At 48.2% G+C, this 11,020-nt stretch overlaps 1 long non-coding RNA gene across 1 annotated transcript; it reads right to left on the reverse strand.

The window, feature by feature from the left end:
• Positions 1-1,754: 1,754 nt before the first annotated feature.
• On the reverse strand, positions 1,755-9,146 carry LOC132646432 (uncharacterized). Its single transcript, XR_009584699.1, has 3 exons — positions 8,952-9,146; positions 7,336-8,188; positions 1,755-6,003 (listed from the first exon to the last, which is right to left on the reverse strand). It is a non-coding gene; the product is annotated as an uncharacterized LOC132646432 (long non-coding RNA).
• Between the last annotated feature and the right edge of the window lie 1,874 nt (positions 9,147-11,020).

Genomic DNA, 11,020 nt, shown 5'->3' on the forward strand with positions numbered 1-11,020 from the left:
TGTACAGAGAAACTCTGTCTCGAAAAAGAAAAAAGGTTGTATCCAATCTTCCCAATCAAGGAAGCTCTGACTGCGTCAGCAACTAGAAGGTTTCTTTCGCTCATCCAATCCAGAGTAAGTTGACTACCTCACAAAGGCTCAAAACTTCTTTAACAGTTTGGAAATGAATCACGATTCATAAGTTTCACGATCCCGGCCAGCTGCCTTTCCAGAGGGTACTTTCTTATTGAGATTATAATTAGATCATTCTCCCTGCCTTCCAAGCCACCCTCCTTGTTCTCTTTCAAATTCATAACCTATTTTTCTTTAATTGTTGAGATTATATAGACATTTATATGTATCATGTATGTATATATGGGTGTATGTATATGTAATACATTCATAAGTATGTAAATACAACCTGCTTAGTCCATGTAATGTTTTCAGGGTGACCATCTGGGATTGGATAGCCAGATGTGTGCTCTTCCCTGGGGAAGACTGTTTCTCCAGTTCTCAGCATTTCCTTGGTTGCCTGTACTTGTCTTCTGGACCAGTACATACAGAATAGGATCCAAACTCAGTGAGACTCCGGACCTGCCAGAGGCAAGCCCCACTGCGTGTGCTTTCTTCTTCTAGCTCGAACGGTCACCCACGGGTGCTCATGCTTCCTCAACACTGCACCTGTCCCAGCATCTTGACATGATCCCCTCATCACTGTTGGCTGAACCGTCTCTCCTCCCAAGCCCAGCTAGACAGCTGCCCTCTGTGAAGCTGTTCTCAGGGATCTGCCTCCTTATGTTCACCTGTGTGTGTTACTCCCGTCCTCACAGGACCTGCCACCCCAGACTCTCCCAGATGGCGGCATGCTCCTCCTCTGAAGACTTGGAAACACCAAGAAAGCAGGAACTGGGTTACTTCGCTGCTCTTAGCTCTACTGAAATAGATAGGCAGTATCGAGCAGTATCATTTTCAGCTCTCAGTAGCTTCTGAAAGTGCACTTACTGGATTCCTTGTGTCAGAATCTTTGAGGTGATTATTGAAATGCAAACTCCTGGACCCCTAATCTGATGCACTGTATCAGAAAATATGGAGAAAAGATTGGGCATCTATTTTTAATATGCTCTCTATTGTTATGCAAGAGAAGTCTGATATCAAAATTCTCTATAGTCACCTAAATATTATCACAAATAGTGTACAGGTCTGGAGGTGTGTCTCGGAGGTAGAGCACTTGTTGGCATACACAAGGCCACAGGTTCAATGCCCAGCACCTCAAGAGATGGTGACTGTCCAAAAGGCAGGGGAGTGCTAAAGGGGATGGATATAAGAGTGAGAGAGAGAGGAAACGAGGGAGGGAGAGAGGTTGGGGGAAGAAAAGCACAACGCAACCCTGTCTCAAACAAACAAATCAAAAGACCCAACTTAATGTATTCTATGAGCCACTGAGTCCAGTCATGGCAGCCCTTCTGTGCGTGGACACGGCCATCCACGAGAGCGTGGGAACCCTACCAGTGAAGTCATGGTCCCGTCGTCTCTCACCTTGTCAGAGCTTATTTTCTGCATTCATACAGGAACTCAGAAAAAGAAGAAAAAGCGTGCACAGCCTCCTTGGAAGGGTTGACATGGGTTTTTAATGTGGCACCTGAAAGACAGCACTTGAAGGAATGAACCTTCCATACACAGTCCTTTACACACAGGTATTTGTCAAAAATCTATTTCCCACCCTCTGTCTTGAATAAAGTAGGTACTAGTAGATACATCAGGGTCCCAGACAGAACCTTGGACACTATGAACCATCCACATCTGGACAGGATAGCAAACACGGGTCCACCTAGCCCCTGGGAGGCAGAGGAAGGAAGACTGCAGAAAGTTCCAGGCCACCCAGGACTGCACAGTGTGACCCTGCCTTGAACAAAATTGTCTTACCAAAGATTTTCCTCACTCTGTGAAAGACGATCTTTTGAGTAATAATTTGCCATGTGAGCAGTTAGAAGTTATGGAAATCTGGTTTTCCTGAACCAAACTCTGCACTTGCCTGTTTTTTGAGGCAGGATCTTGCAAAATTACCTAAGCTGGCTTCAAACTTGTAATTTTCCTACCTTCGCCTCCCAGAGTGGTAGAATTAAAGACCAGTACGACCATGCCCAGCCCTTTTATAGGTTTTCAAGGACTAAAGTTACAGGTGGCTTATCTCGGGGTGTGTTGAGATGATTAGCATTCCAGTGAGTGGAGAGCAGGGCAAGGTGGGAGGTCAACTTCCTGTTGGTTCCATTTTTCTCTTTGTCATTATAAACTTTCCTCTAAGTTCTTCACTTTAATGCAGTTTGTTGTGGGCTATTGTGTTGGTCAACCAGGACTTTTCACAAGGGCGCTGGCAATCGGGGGACTGCTGTGGTGAGGGTACAGGGGCCTGTAGGTGGACTGAAGGGGAGCCGAGGTGTGAATACACCAGACTGTCCTCACTCTCCCTCCACAGCTGGGAAGCTGTGATCCACCGGGCTGAAATCCTAAATGTCTGCTGCACCTGCTCTACCCAGTGTTTGACCTCTACAGACGAGGAATCAGAATTGTACAGTTCCTGCTGTGTACCCTTGTCCTTGCCTGCGCTGGCCAAGCTCCCCACCCTATAAAAATAAAATCCTACACGTATTCCATAGGTGTTTTTATGTTGGGCAGTAGGCCAGTTGCTAGAAATGAAGAGAGAAAGCGTGGACCTTACAATCAGCCCAGTGAGAAGGAACAAACTTAAATGCAAAAATCTCTGTGGGTTGAGCTGGCGCATACTGCAGTGTCGGCACTCGGGAAGCAGAGGAAGAAGGCTCAGGAGTCCGAGGCCAGGTTGAATGCATAACAAGTTTGAGGGCAGCCAGGGCAACATGAGACCTTGTGAGAAAAACACAAACAGAAGGAAAAAGTAAATAAAACTACCAAAATGAAATAAGCACAATGAAATAAAACAAAATGAAATGAGCACAGTCAACAACTCGGATGAGCAGAAGCTTACCACCCGTGTTCTTTACCGTACCATGGAAAACACCTCACTTGGTTTGGGAAGAAAGAGTCAGAGGAAGTTTAACAGAAGCCATGTTTGAAATAAATGAGACTGGAAGAAAACAAACTTCAGACAACACTCAGAACTTTCTAAAGCTTGCTGTTTTAGAAATCAGCTTCCTGACGTTTCTTCCTCACCATAAAGGTTTGCGTGTTTCACACAACACACAGCCGAAAATGAAAATTCCAAAGCCACAGGAGAATACCTTATGCCACGTCTTGTATTCGAGTTTGACCTGGCGGAAGAACAGAGGGGTAGGCCTTGCCACATGACTGTCCTCTGGGCATGTCATGAAAAGCAGTGAAGTAGAAACCTGCGTGTGTGCTTGGCGTTTATGTAAGTCTGCGCGTGCACATGACCTTTCTCCGTGTACCTGGAAGAAGCGTCTGGGAGTTTCGAGGCTGTTGTTAGCCACGCAGCTGCTGAATGTCAGCAGTCAGCAGTCGCCGATTGGCTTACTGCTCAGGCTCAAGCAGGGAAAAATCAGAATGAAAAGCCAACAAACTGATCTTTATCTGCAGGAGTGTGCTGTTGTCTACACCTGGGTGAAACAGTAACTGCAGTGTGTGTGTGTTGGCGGGGTGGTCAGCAATCACTGAGTTGGAAATACTCAGGCATTTTCAGAGCTGCTGCTTTGACTTCCAGAACAAAAGCTGTCAGTTTTTCAGAACTGGGTGAAGCAAAAGCAGGTGGATTTCTGAGTTCCAGGACAGCCTGCTCAACATAGTGAGTTTCAGGCCAGCCATTTAGCGAGATCCTGTCTCAAAAATGACAAAAGGCAAACAAACCCTCACCACCACCAACAAACTGTATGAATCCAGATGAGTGCGTTCATAAAATCCTACCATTTAGGAAGCTGTGGCAGGAAGGTTGGAAATTTGAGGCCAGCCTGGGCTACTCAGCATCTTACTGAAAGGGAAGGAAGGAAGGAAGGAAGGAAGGAAGGAAGGAAGGAAGGAAGGAAGGAAAGAACGGGAGGGAGGGAGAGAGGGGGGAAGGGGAGAAGGGGGAGGGGCCACCACGAGTCTCAGTACCGATGACTATAAGCTCCATTTTACATGTTGCACTTCCTGTGTGTCAGGCTCCTCGTGAAGAACATGGCAGCAATGAAGCAGAGCTTCTCTTAGGGTCATGCTCACATGTATGATACTCCTCTGTGCTCCTTGGTTAGTTCTGTCACGCTCAGGAACATTTCTTTCTGAGACTCCTCAAGCAGGCTCTTCTGGAGTTTACTCTATATCCCACGATGGCCTTAGACTCTCACCAATTTCACTCCTTCAGTCTCCTGAGTTCCAAGGATCCAGGCAGGAGTCACCTGCTGTGCTTTTTGCTGAAACTCAGGGCTGAAACCACAGGCCTCCCATCCATCCATGCTCAACAGGAGTTCTGACAAAAGATGACAACAGGATGGACTGGATGTTTGCTACCATAGACCCTTGTTCTTGCTAAGAATTGCATGGGGGGGTGTAACCATAGAGCACACTGCTTAGATGGAAACTGAGATAATGGTCTTTAGTGTTTTCATTCGTTCAAAATTATCCATTATTCTTAAACAACAGGCTTTTCCCTGCCAGCTGTTTGGGGTACAGCAGCAAATGGGACAAGTTCATCAACAGAGGTGAAAATTCACATCAGTAAAGCCCGACTGTGGAAACTAGGTCTGCGCAACACCTAAAGCATCTTCTTGAATTATCCTTCAATCCTGTGCGCTTGCCTTCCCAACCCCGTGGAACTGTAAACTCCCAGACAAGGAGCTGTTGCCCCCTCACCTTTGCCCCCTCTCTTCTGGTTAGGGGATGAAAAACAGTGACAGGCCAGACCCGGCCAGTCTACTCCAGGAGTCAGTGGGCTGTGGACACACACAGTCACAGAAGGACACCGAGAGCCGAATGGGAGCAGGCAGTGGGCTGGGGGTGTGAGCAGCTACCTGGAGAACACGGAACAGTGCGGCTGGCCAGGGGCTAGGAAGCAGAGCAGGCAGGAAAGCCTGGTGGTTAAAGGAGGGGTGGGAATTGGAATGTCAAAGGTGAGGACTGGGCACTGGAGAGCGAAGTATCTGCAGCCGGAAGTTCTGGATTCGACCTTCCTCTAAGAGGCTTCTGCTGGTTAACGTTTTGACAACCTGCTCAAGCTTGGGTCATCTGGGAAGAGGCCTCCATCCGATGGGCCTGTGGAGTGTCTTCCTGTTTGCTGTGGGAGTGCCCAAAGCACTGGGCAGTGACAGTCATGGGCTGGTGACCCTGGGTGGCATACCAACATGGGCTGAGCAGAGCCTGGGGAGCAGGCCAGTGAGCAGGATTCCCCGGGGTCTCTGCCTCAGCTCCTGCCTCCAGGTTCCTGCCCCGGCAGAGTTTCTGCTTTGCTTCCCTCAGGGATGTATCAGCCAAATACTCTCACCCGGTCTTCCGAAGGCTGCTGTAGGTCACCGCCTTTCTTGCAGTGATAGGAAATAAACTAAAGGCTTGGTTCCGTTCAGTGGGAGGAATTCAGAGTGAGGAGAACAAAGGCACGGAGCAGTCTGGGACACGTCGGGCTTAACGTGTCTGTGCATTCTCTGAGTGGAAAGAGGCCTGGCCTTCAGGAGGAAGATACGGTTTAGTCTACGCAGCCCCAGCTTCTCCGTGCCAGAGGCCGGGCAATCACACTCACTTGAGGCTGCTCAGGGGACACGCTGCTTCAGGAAACAGCACAGCGCCTGACTCACTGCAGGTTCCCCGAGCCGTGTTTACAGCAGAGGTGGGCATGCCTCCTCCTCGTAGCCTTTCCTTCTCCCCAGACCCTCCCGAAGCGACATAAACAAAAACACATGCGCAGCCTTGGTCTCTCCCTGCAGCGGCTGACGCTGCACTGAAACCACGGTTAACGGGCTCCAGTTTCCCCACAGCAGCCACGTTCGGGGTAGATGCTCAGCCTCCGTAAATGGAAGTTGGTTTTGTCTTCGTTCTCCGTGCACAAGGGTTCATGAAAGTGAAAACCTTAATGAAGTAGGTTAAAACAGGTAAAGTATCATGGATCGCTTATTAAGACACGGAAAGTCTAAATGTGTATGCGTACAAATTCATCCAAAGAAAACTTCGTATTTCATGTCCCTAAACTATAAACACAATGTGTACTCTCTCTCTCTTACACACACACACATGCATGCGCACATTATGGGCCCTGAAAACCCCGGTTCAGATCTAGCGAGATGGTTCACTAGAGTGGGTAAAGATGCTTGTTGCACGCCCTTGAGCCTTCGCTTTGATCCCTGGCACCCAAGTAAAGGTGGAGGAGAGAACTGAGGGAACAGACTCGTCCTCTGATCTCCACACAGGTGCTACGGCACACATGCACACCAATGGTATCAGTAAGGAACAGCTTCAAACACGCAAATTCAGTGAAAGCTTCTCCCTGTGAGAACAGCAGGAGGGGAAGACAGCCTCCACCCACAATGCTCTACATGCTCCAGTGACTGGATGATTGTTCTATTCTCGACAGCGTTCGTGTTGCAGGAATAATATGCTGATATACGCATGCAATTTTAGGTCTTGGAGAGAGAAGGGTCGGGTCTTCTGTTTTTGAATGGCGAGCTTGAGCTGGCATCCGGGCTCCGACAGAGGGAAGAACCCTTTGCCGCCTACATCTGATCCAGCCAGAAGACAGACTGCCAACCTCAGACACAGCGGAGGAATTCCCACAGAAAGAGTGGGATCCCGGAAGACAGTCTCCAGCCCCCCCCCCCCCAACCCGCCGCTGAAAAAGCAACTCGGAAGTGGCGGCAGCAGAGGGAAGGCTGCAGGGACAGATGGGTCGCTAAAACAAAGGCAAGGGAAGGCTCTTCAGATTTCTGGGGAGAAAAAAAGGCCAGGAGAGGAAGGGAGAGCCTGTCTGTGGTGGCAGGGAAGAAAGCAGGCGCAGAAAGCTGTTGAACTGTCTGGAAAGCACTTGTGTTGACCCACGTAGGCAGTGCAGACCGCCTGCTGTGGAGATTCCAGACAAATGTTCCCAGAACGGGGCTTGCCTGCTCACCAGCAAACAGGAGAAAACCGGGGAAAGCACACGGAACAGTTGTTTTCCCAGCACGTGGCACCGGGCGAGAAGTGAGCTATCCACCCCTGCAGTACCCCTGGCTCTGTGCCGGGGCTCTCCAGACCACAGGGGACAGGTGGTGGAAGGGACAGTCTTTCTGAGGTGAAGAGGAGAAAATCAGCATTTGGAAGGCACAGAGGCAGCACATCCTACGGCCCAAGCCAGATGGAGCCAGATGCTCTCTGTAAGCCAATCATAAGAGCCAAATTCAAAGTGAGAAGCAGAAAAGGGATACTTACTCCATGTTGACAAGACCGACAAAAAGATCCAGTAACTCCTCCAAGGCCATCTTCAGGGTCCTGAAGTGATGGAAGTTCAGAGCCGAGGCCACGCATGTCTAAGCATCCTGGTCAAGGGTGGTCCTGTGTGGCTCAGTTCTCACCTTGTAAGGTGTGCTCACAGCAGGAACGTGGGATCTCTTTCTGGGACACAGGTTCCCGTTCTGGCTAGCACCTCCTCCTCCCAGCATGAGATCCCTGGGGACATTCCCATTCTCTGGGGTCCACTGGTTTAACAGTGCAGTAGTCAGACTGAGAACCAGTGTCTAAGATATCCATTCCAGCAGGCCTGTTCCAGAGGCTGGTGGCCTGTTCCAGAGGCAAGGCAGACAGGCTCTAGAGAAGGGAAAGCTTGCCAAAAAGAGCTTCCTTGTAGCGGATACAAAGCTTCACAAGGTACAGTCAGGCGACTGGACAAAGAAAGTCCTTGGGAGCCCAAAACGAACAGTTTCCTGAGCTTGGCGAGGCAGGGAAACATTTCAGTTCCAACAAGAGGGAACGGCAGACCTTCTGAATCCTTGCGGTCTTTGAGACTCAAGAGTAGCCTTGCTTACCACATTCTTCTGTGGGAGCTCCAAGGCCACACTGAGGCCAGGGGTCTTTCCGGAGACCCAGTAAGAACTGAGGAAGGCATTCTGGACTTGAGATCTGGATTTGACTGACAGGTAAGGAAGGTCCTGATGACTGACAGGTAAGGATGGTCCTGATGAATGACAGGTAAGGATGATGACCGACTTGAATTCCCATACTTAAAAGAGAAACACTTTTAGATGGAAAGGTGTCCAAAGACATTACCATCTTCATCTTGGAAATTCTGTTGGAAAATATAAGGCAAAGATCTGAGAGACATTTTATAACTTTATAAGCTCAGCACAGTCGTTAAGGGAAACAGTTTGGAAGTTCCTCAAAAAAAAAAAATTAAAAGCAGAACTACCATATGGTTCAACAATCCCACTTCTGGCTATTGGTCCTAAGGAGATGAAATCGGCGTCTTGAAGAGATCTTTAGACTCTGCTCTCTCCAGTAGAATTTACAATTTTACAGTAGCCAAGACACAGAAACTGCCTAATGCCTGCTAGTGGATGAATGGATAAAGAAAACATGAGATAGACATAGACAGACAGACAGACAGACAGACAGATAAATGTTTATATCTGCCAGGTGTGGTGGTACACGCCTTTAATCCCAGTACTCGAGAAGCAGAGGCAAGTGGATCTTCATGAGTCTAAGGCCAGCCTGGTCTACAAAGCGAGTCCAGGAAGCCAGACAGCTAGAGCTATTACACAGAGAAACTGTCTCAAAAAACAAACTAACTAACTAATATTTATTTATTCACTCATTCATTCATTCATTCATTCATTCATTCATTCATTTATATCTATAGGATCCCACCTTATAAGGAAGGAAATACATTTCCTGGATCATGGGTAAACTTGGAAGAAGACATTGTGCTAAGTACCATAAGCTAGAAACACTAGAACAAATGCTGCACCAGCTCTCGTGTGGCGCCCAAGGAGTTAAAGAGCATGGTGGTCACGGGAGTGGGCGTGGGGTGAGGGAAATGGAGAGCTCCTCACCTGCTGCTGCCTTTGGCCTGTAAGCCGAAGATCTGCGTCACAGTGTGGAGATCTGCCAGCCGCGGTTAGGACAATGGCTCCTGGGGTGGGGGTTTCTGCATGGCAGAATGCTCGCCTACGGCTCACTCTCCAGCCCAGGAAAAGACAAACTAACAATGTATTAATTAGATACTGATGAAGCATATTAATCTGAAGTATTCCCACCACTCAGGAAAGGGTACTCCTTCGCTAAATACTTGGCTTTGTTTGGTAATCACGTCACAGAGCTTATCAGATGCATGTGTCTTAAACACATACAGCTTTTGTCTATTAATTACAGTTTATTCTCTTTGTATCCCAGCTGTAACCCCTTACCTCATTTTCTCCCAATCCCACCTTCTCTCCATCTTCTCTTTTCATGCCTTTCTCCCTGTACACTGCTAGGGGAGGACCTCCTCCCCTTCCATCTGACCCTAGCCTATCAGGTCTCATCAGGGCTGGTCATTCCTCAATGAAGCTGGAGGGAAAACCTGAAAGTTCTACAGTTAAACAACTGAACAATCGACCTTGAATACAAAGTCTTCCTGAAACCCGGTGGCTTCGTCTAGCTCTTAAGGACTTTCTCCAGCTGCAGAAGTCATGTGATGTCAGGACACAACAAACTGATACTTTGGATATGTTTGCCTCACAGGGTTTTCAAACTTTTCTTTTAAGTGTTGTCATCCTGTAGCTGAACGTTGAATTCATGGCACAGGCATTTGCAAATTTTACAATTGTTTTGACAAATGCATAACTTCTGTGAAGGGTGGTTAAAAGGCAGATCGAGGCCTGGGTTGCCTGTGATGCTTGCTTCCTTGCTTGGCTTCAGTGCCAAGGCCAGGACCTTTCACACCCCAGGCTAGGGCTCTACACCTCTGACCCTTGGCTTTTGAGACAGGGTCTTCTCCAGATTTCTAAGAAGCTGGCTTCAGCTCTCTTCCTGTCTCTGCCTGGGTCTCACCACACCTTGGTGGACTGTTGAAGTTTCAAAGCAAGAAGCTCATCCTTTGCTTGTTTCTTTACTCCTCTGTTTGTTTGTTTGTTTGTTTGTTGAGACAGAGTCTCACTGTGCAGCCCAGGCTGGCCTGGAACTCACTGTGGCACCAGGCTGGCTAAATTCACGGAAATCTCCCTGCTTTATCTCCTGGGTGCTGATGGGCTGACAGGCATGCCCCACCAACACCTGGCTCTTTGCTCCAAGTAACTGATACATGCTGAAGATGTTCGTGCTCGGCTTCAGTGAGCTGGTGGGTGGAATTCTCAGTTATCCTGAAGGTGTGCGCGTCTATGACTCATCCTCAGCGGAATGCAGAAATAGAAGACAGTGTGCTCTCTGCCAAGGCTGTGTGTGTGTGTGTGTGTGTGTGGATCATAAAGCTAGGGAGGTGATCATGAGAGAGGAAGAGGTCTTGAGGGTGTTTGGGGAGTGGAGAGGGTGATGGGCAGCAGAGCAGGCACCTACCTGTTAAGAAAAGCATTGGCAGAGAGGTGGAGAATCTTTGTAACGATCTCATGGTTAGTTCTTCCGTAAGATTTTCTTGAAGCCGGAAGAATATTTGCAGATAGTCAATAACCTAAGATAGCAGGGTAATTTCTGTCTCTCCACAGCCTGTACGTCAATGAGCTGATTTGGAGCCCCAAGGAGAGCAAAGCTTATCTGTAATCTAGCTCGGGGGGCACAAAGGCCTATGTTGAAACTGAATTTTTAAATAATATGAATCAATCATTTAGTATGCAGATTTTCATTGTAATCAAGAACATTATGCAAATTAGTTGCAAAGACTGAGACAGTAAAGTAGACTTTAGAAATTTTGTTTCACTGACGACCCCTTTGAATTTCGTGTTGCTGGTGAGTTGACAGAAAGGCAAGTATCCCATGTTTTCTCGAGTGTGTGCTGTGCAGGTGGCTTTTAATTGTCAGCTGGACACTGCTGAGAACTGCTTCAGCAGAGGGTCTCCGTGAGGGATTGTCTAGGTCCAGTTGGTCTCTGGGCGTGTCTGTGGGGTCTCAAATGTGTTAGCTGGTGTGAGAAGAGCCAGCCTAAAGATGG

The sequence above is a fragment of the Meriones unguiculatus genome, chromosome 11 (assembly GCF_030254825.1).
Source record: "Meriones unguiculatus strain TT.TT164.6M chromosome 11, Bangor_MerUng_6.1, whole genome shotgun sequence".
Taxonomy (NCBI): Eukaryota; Metazoa; Chordata; class Mammalia; order Rodentia; family Muridae; genus Meriones; species Meriones unguiculatus.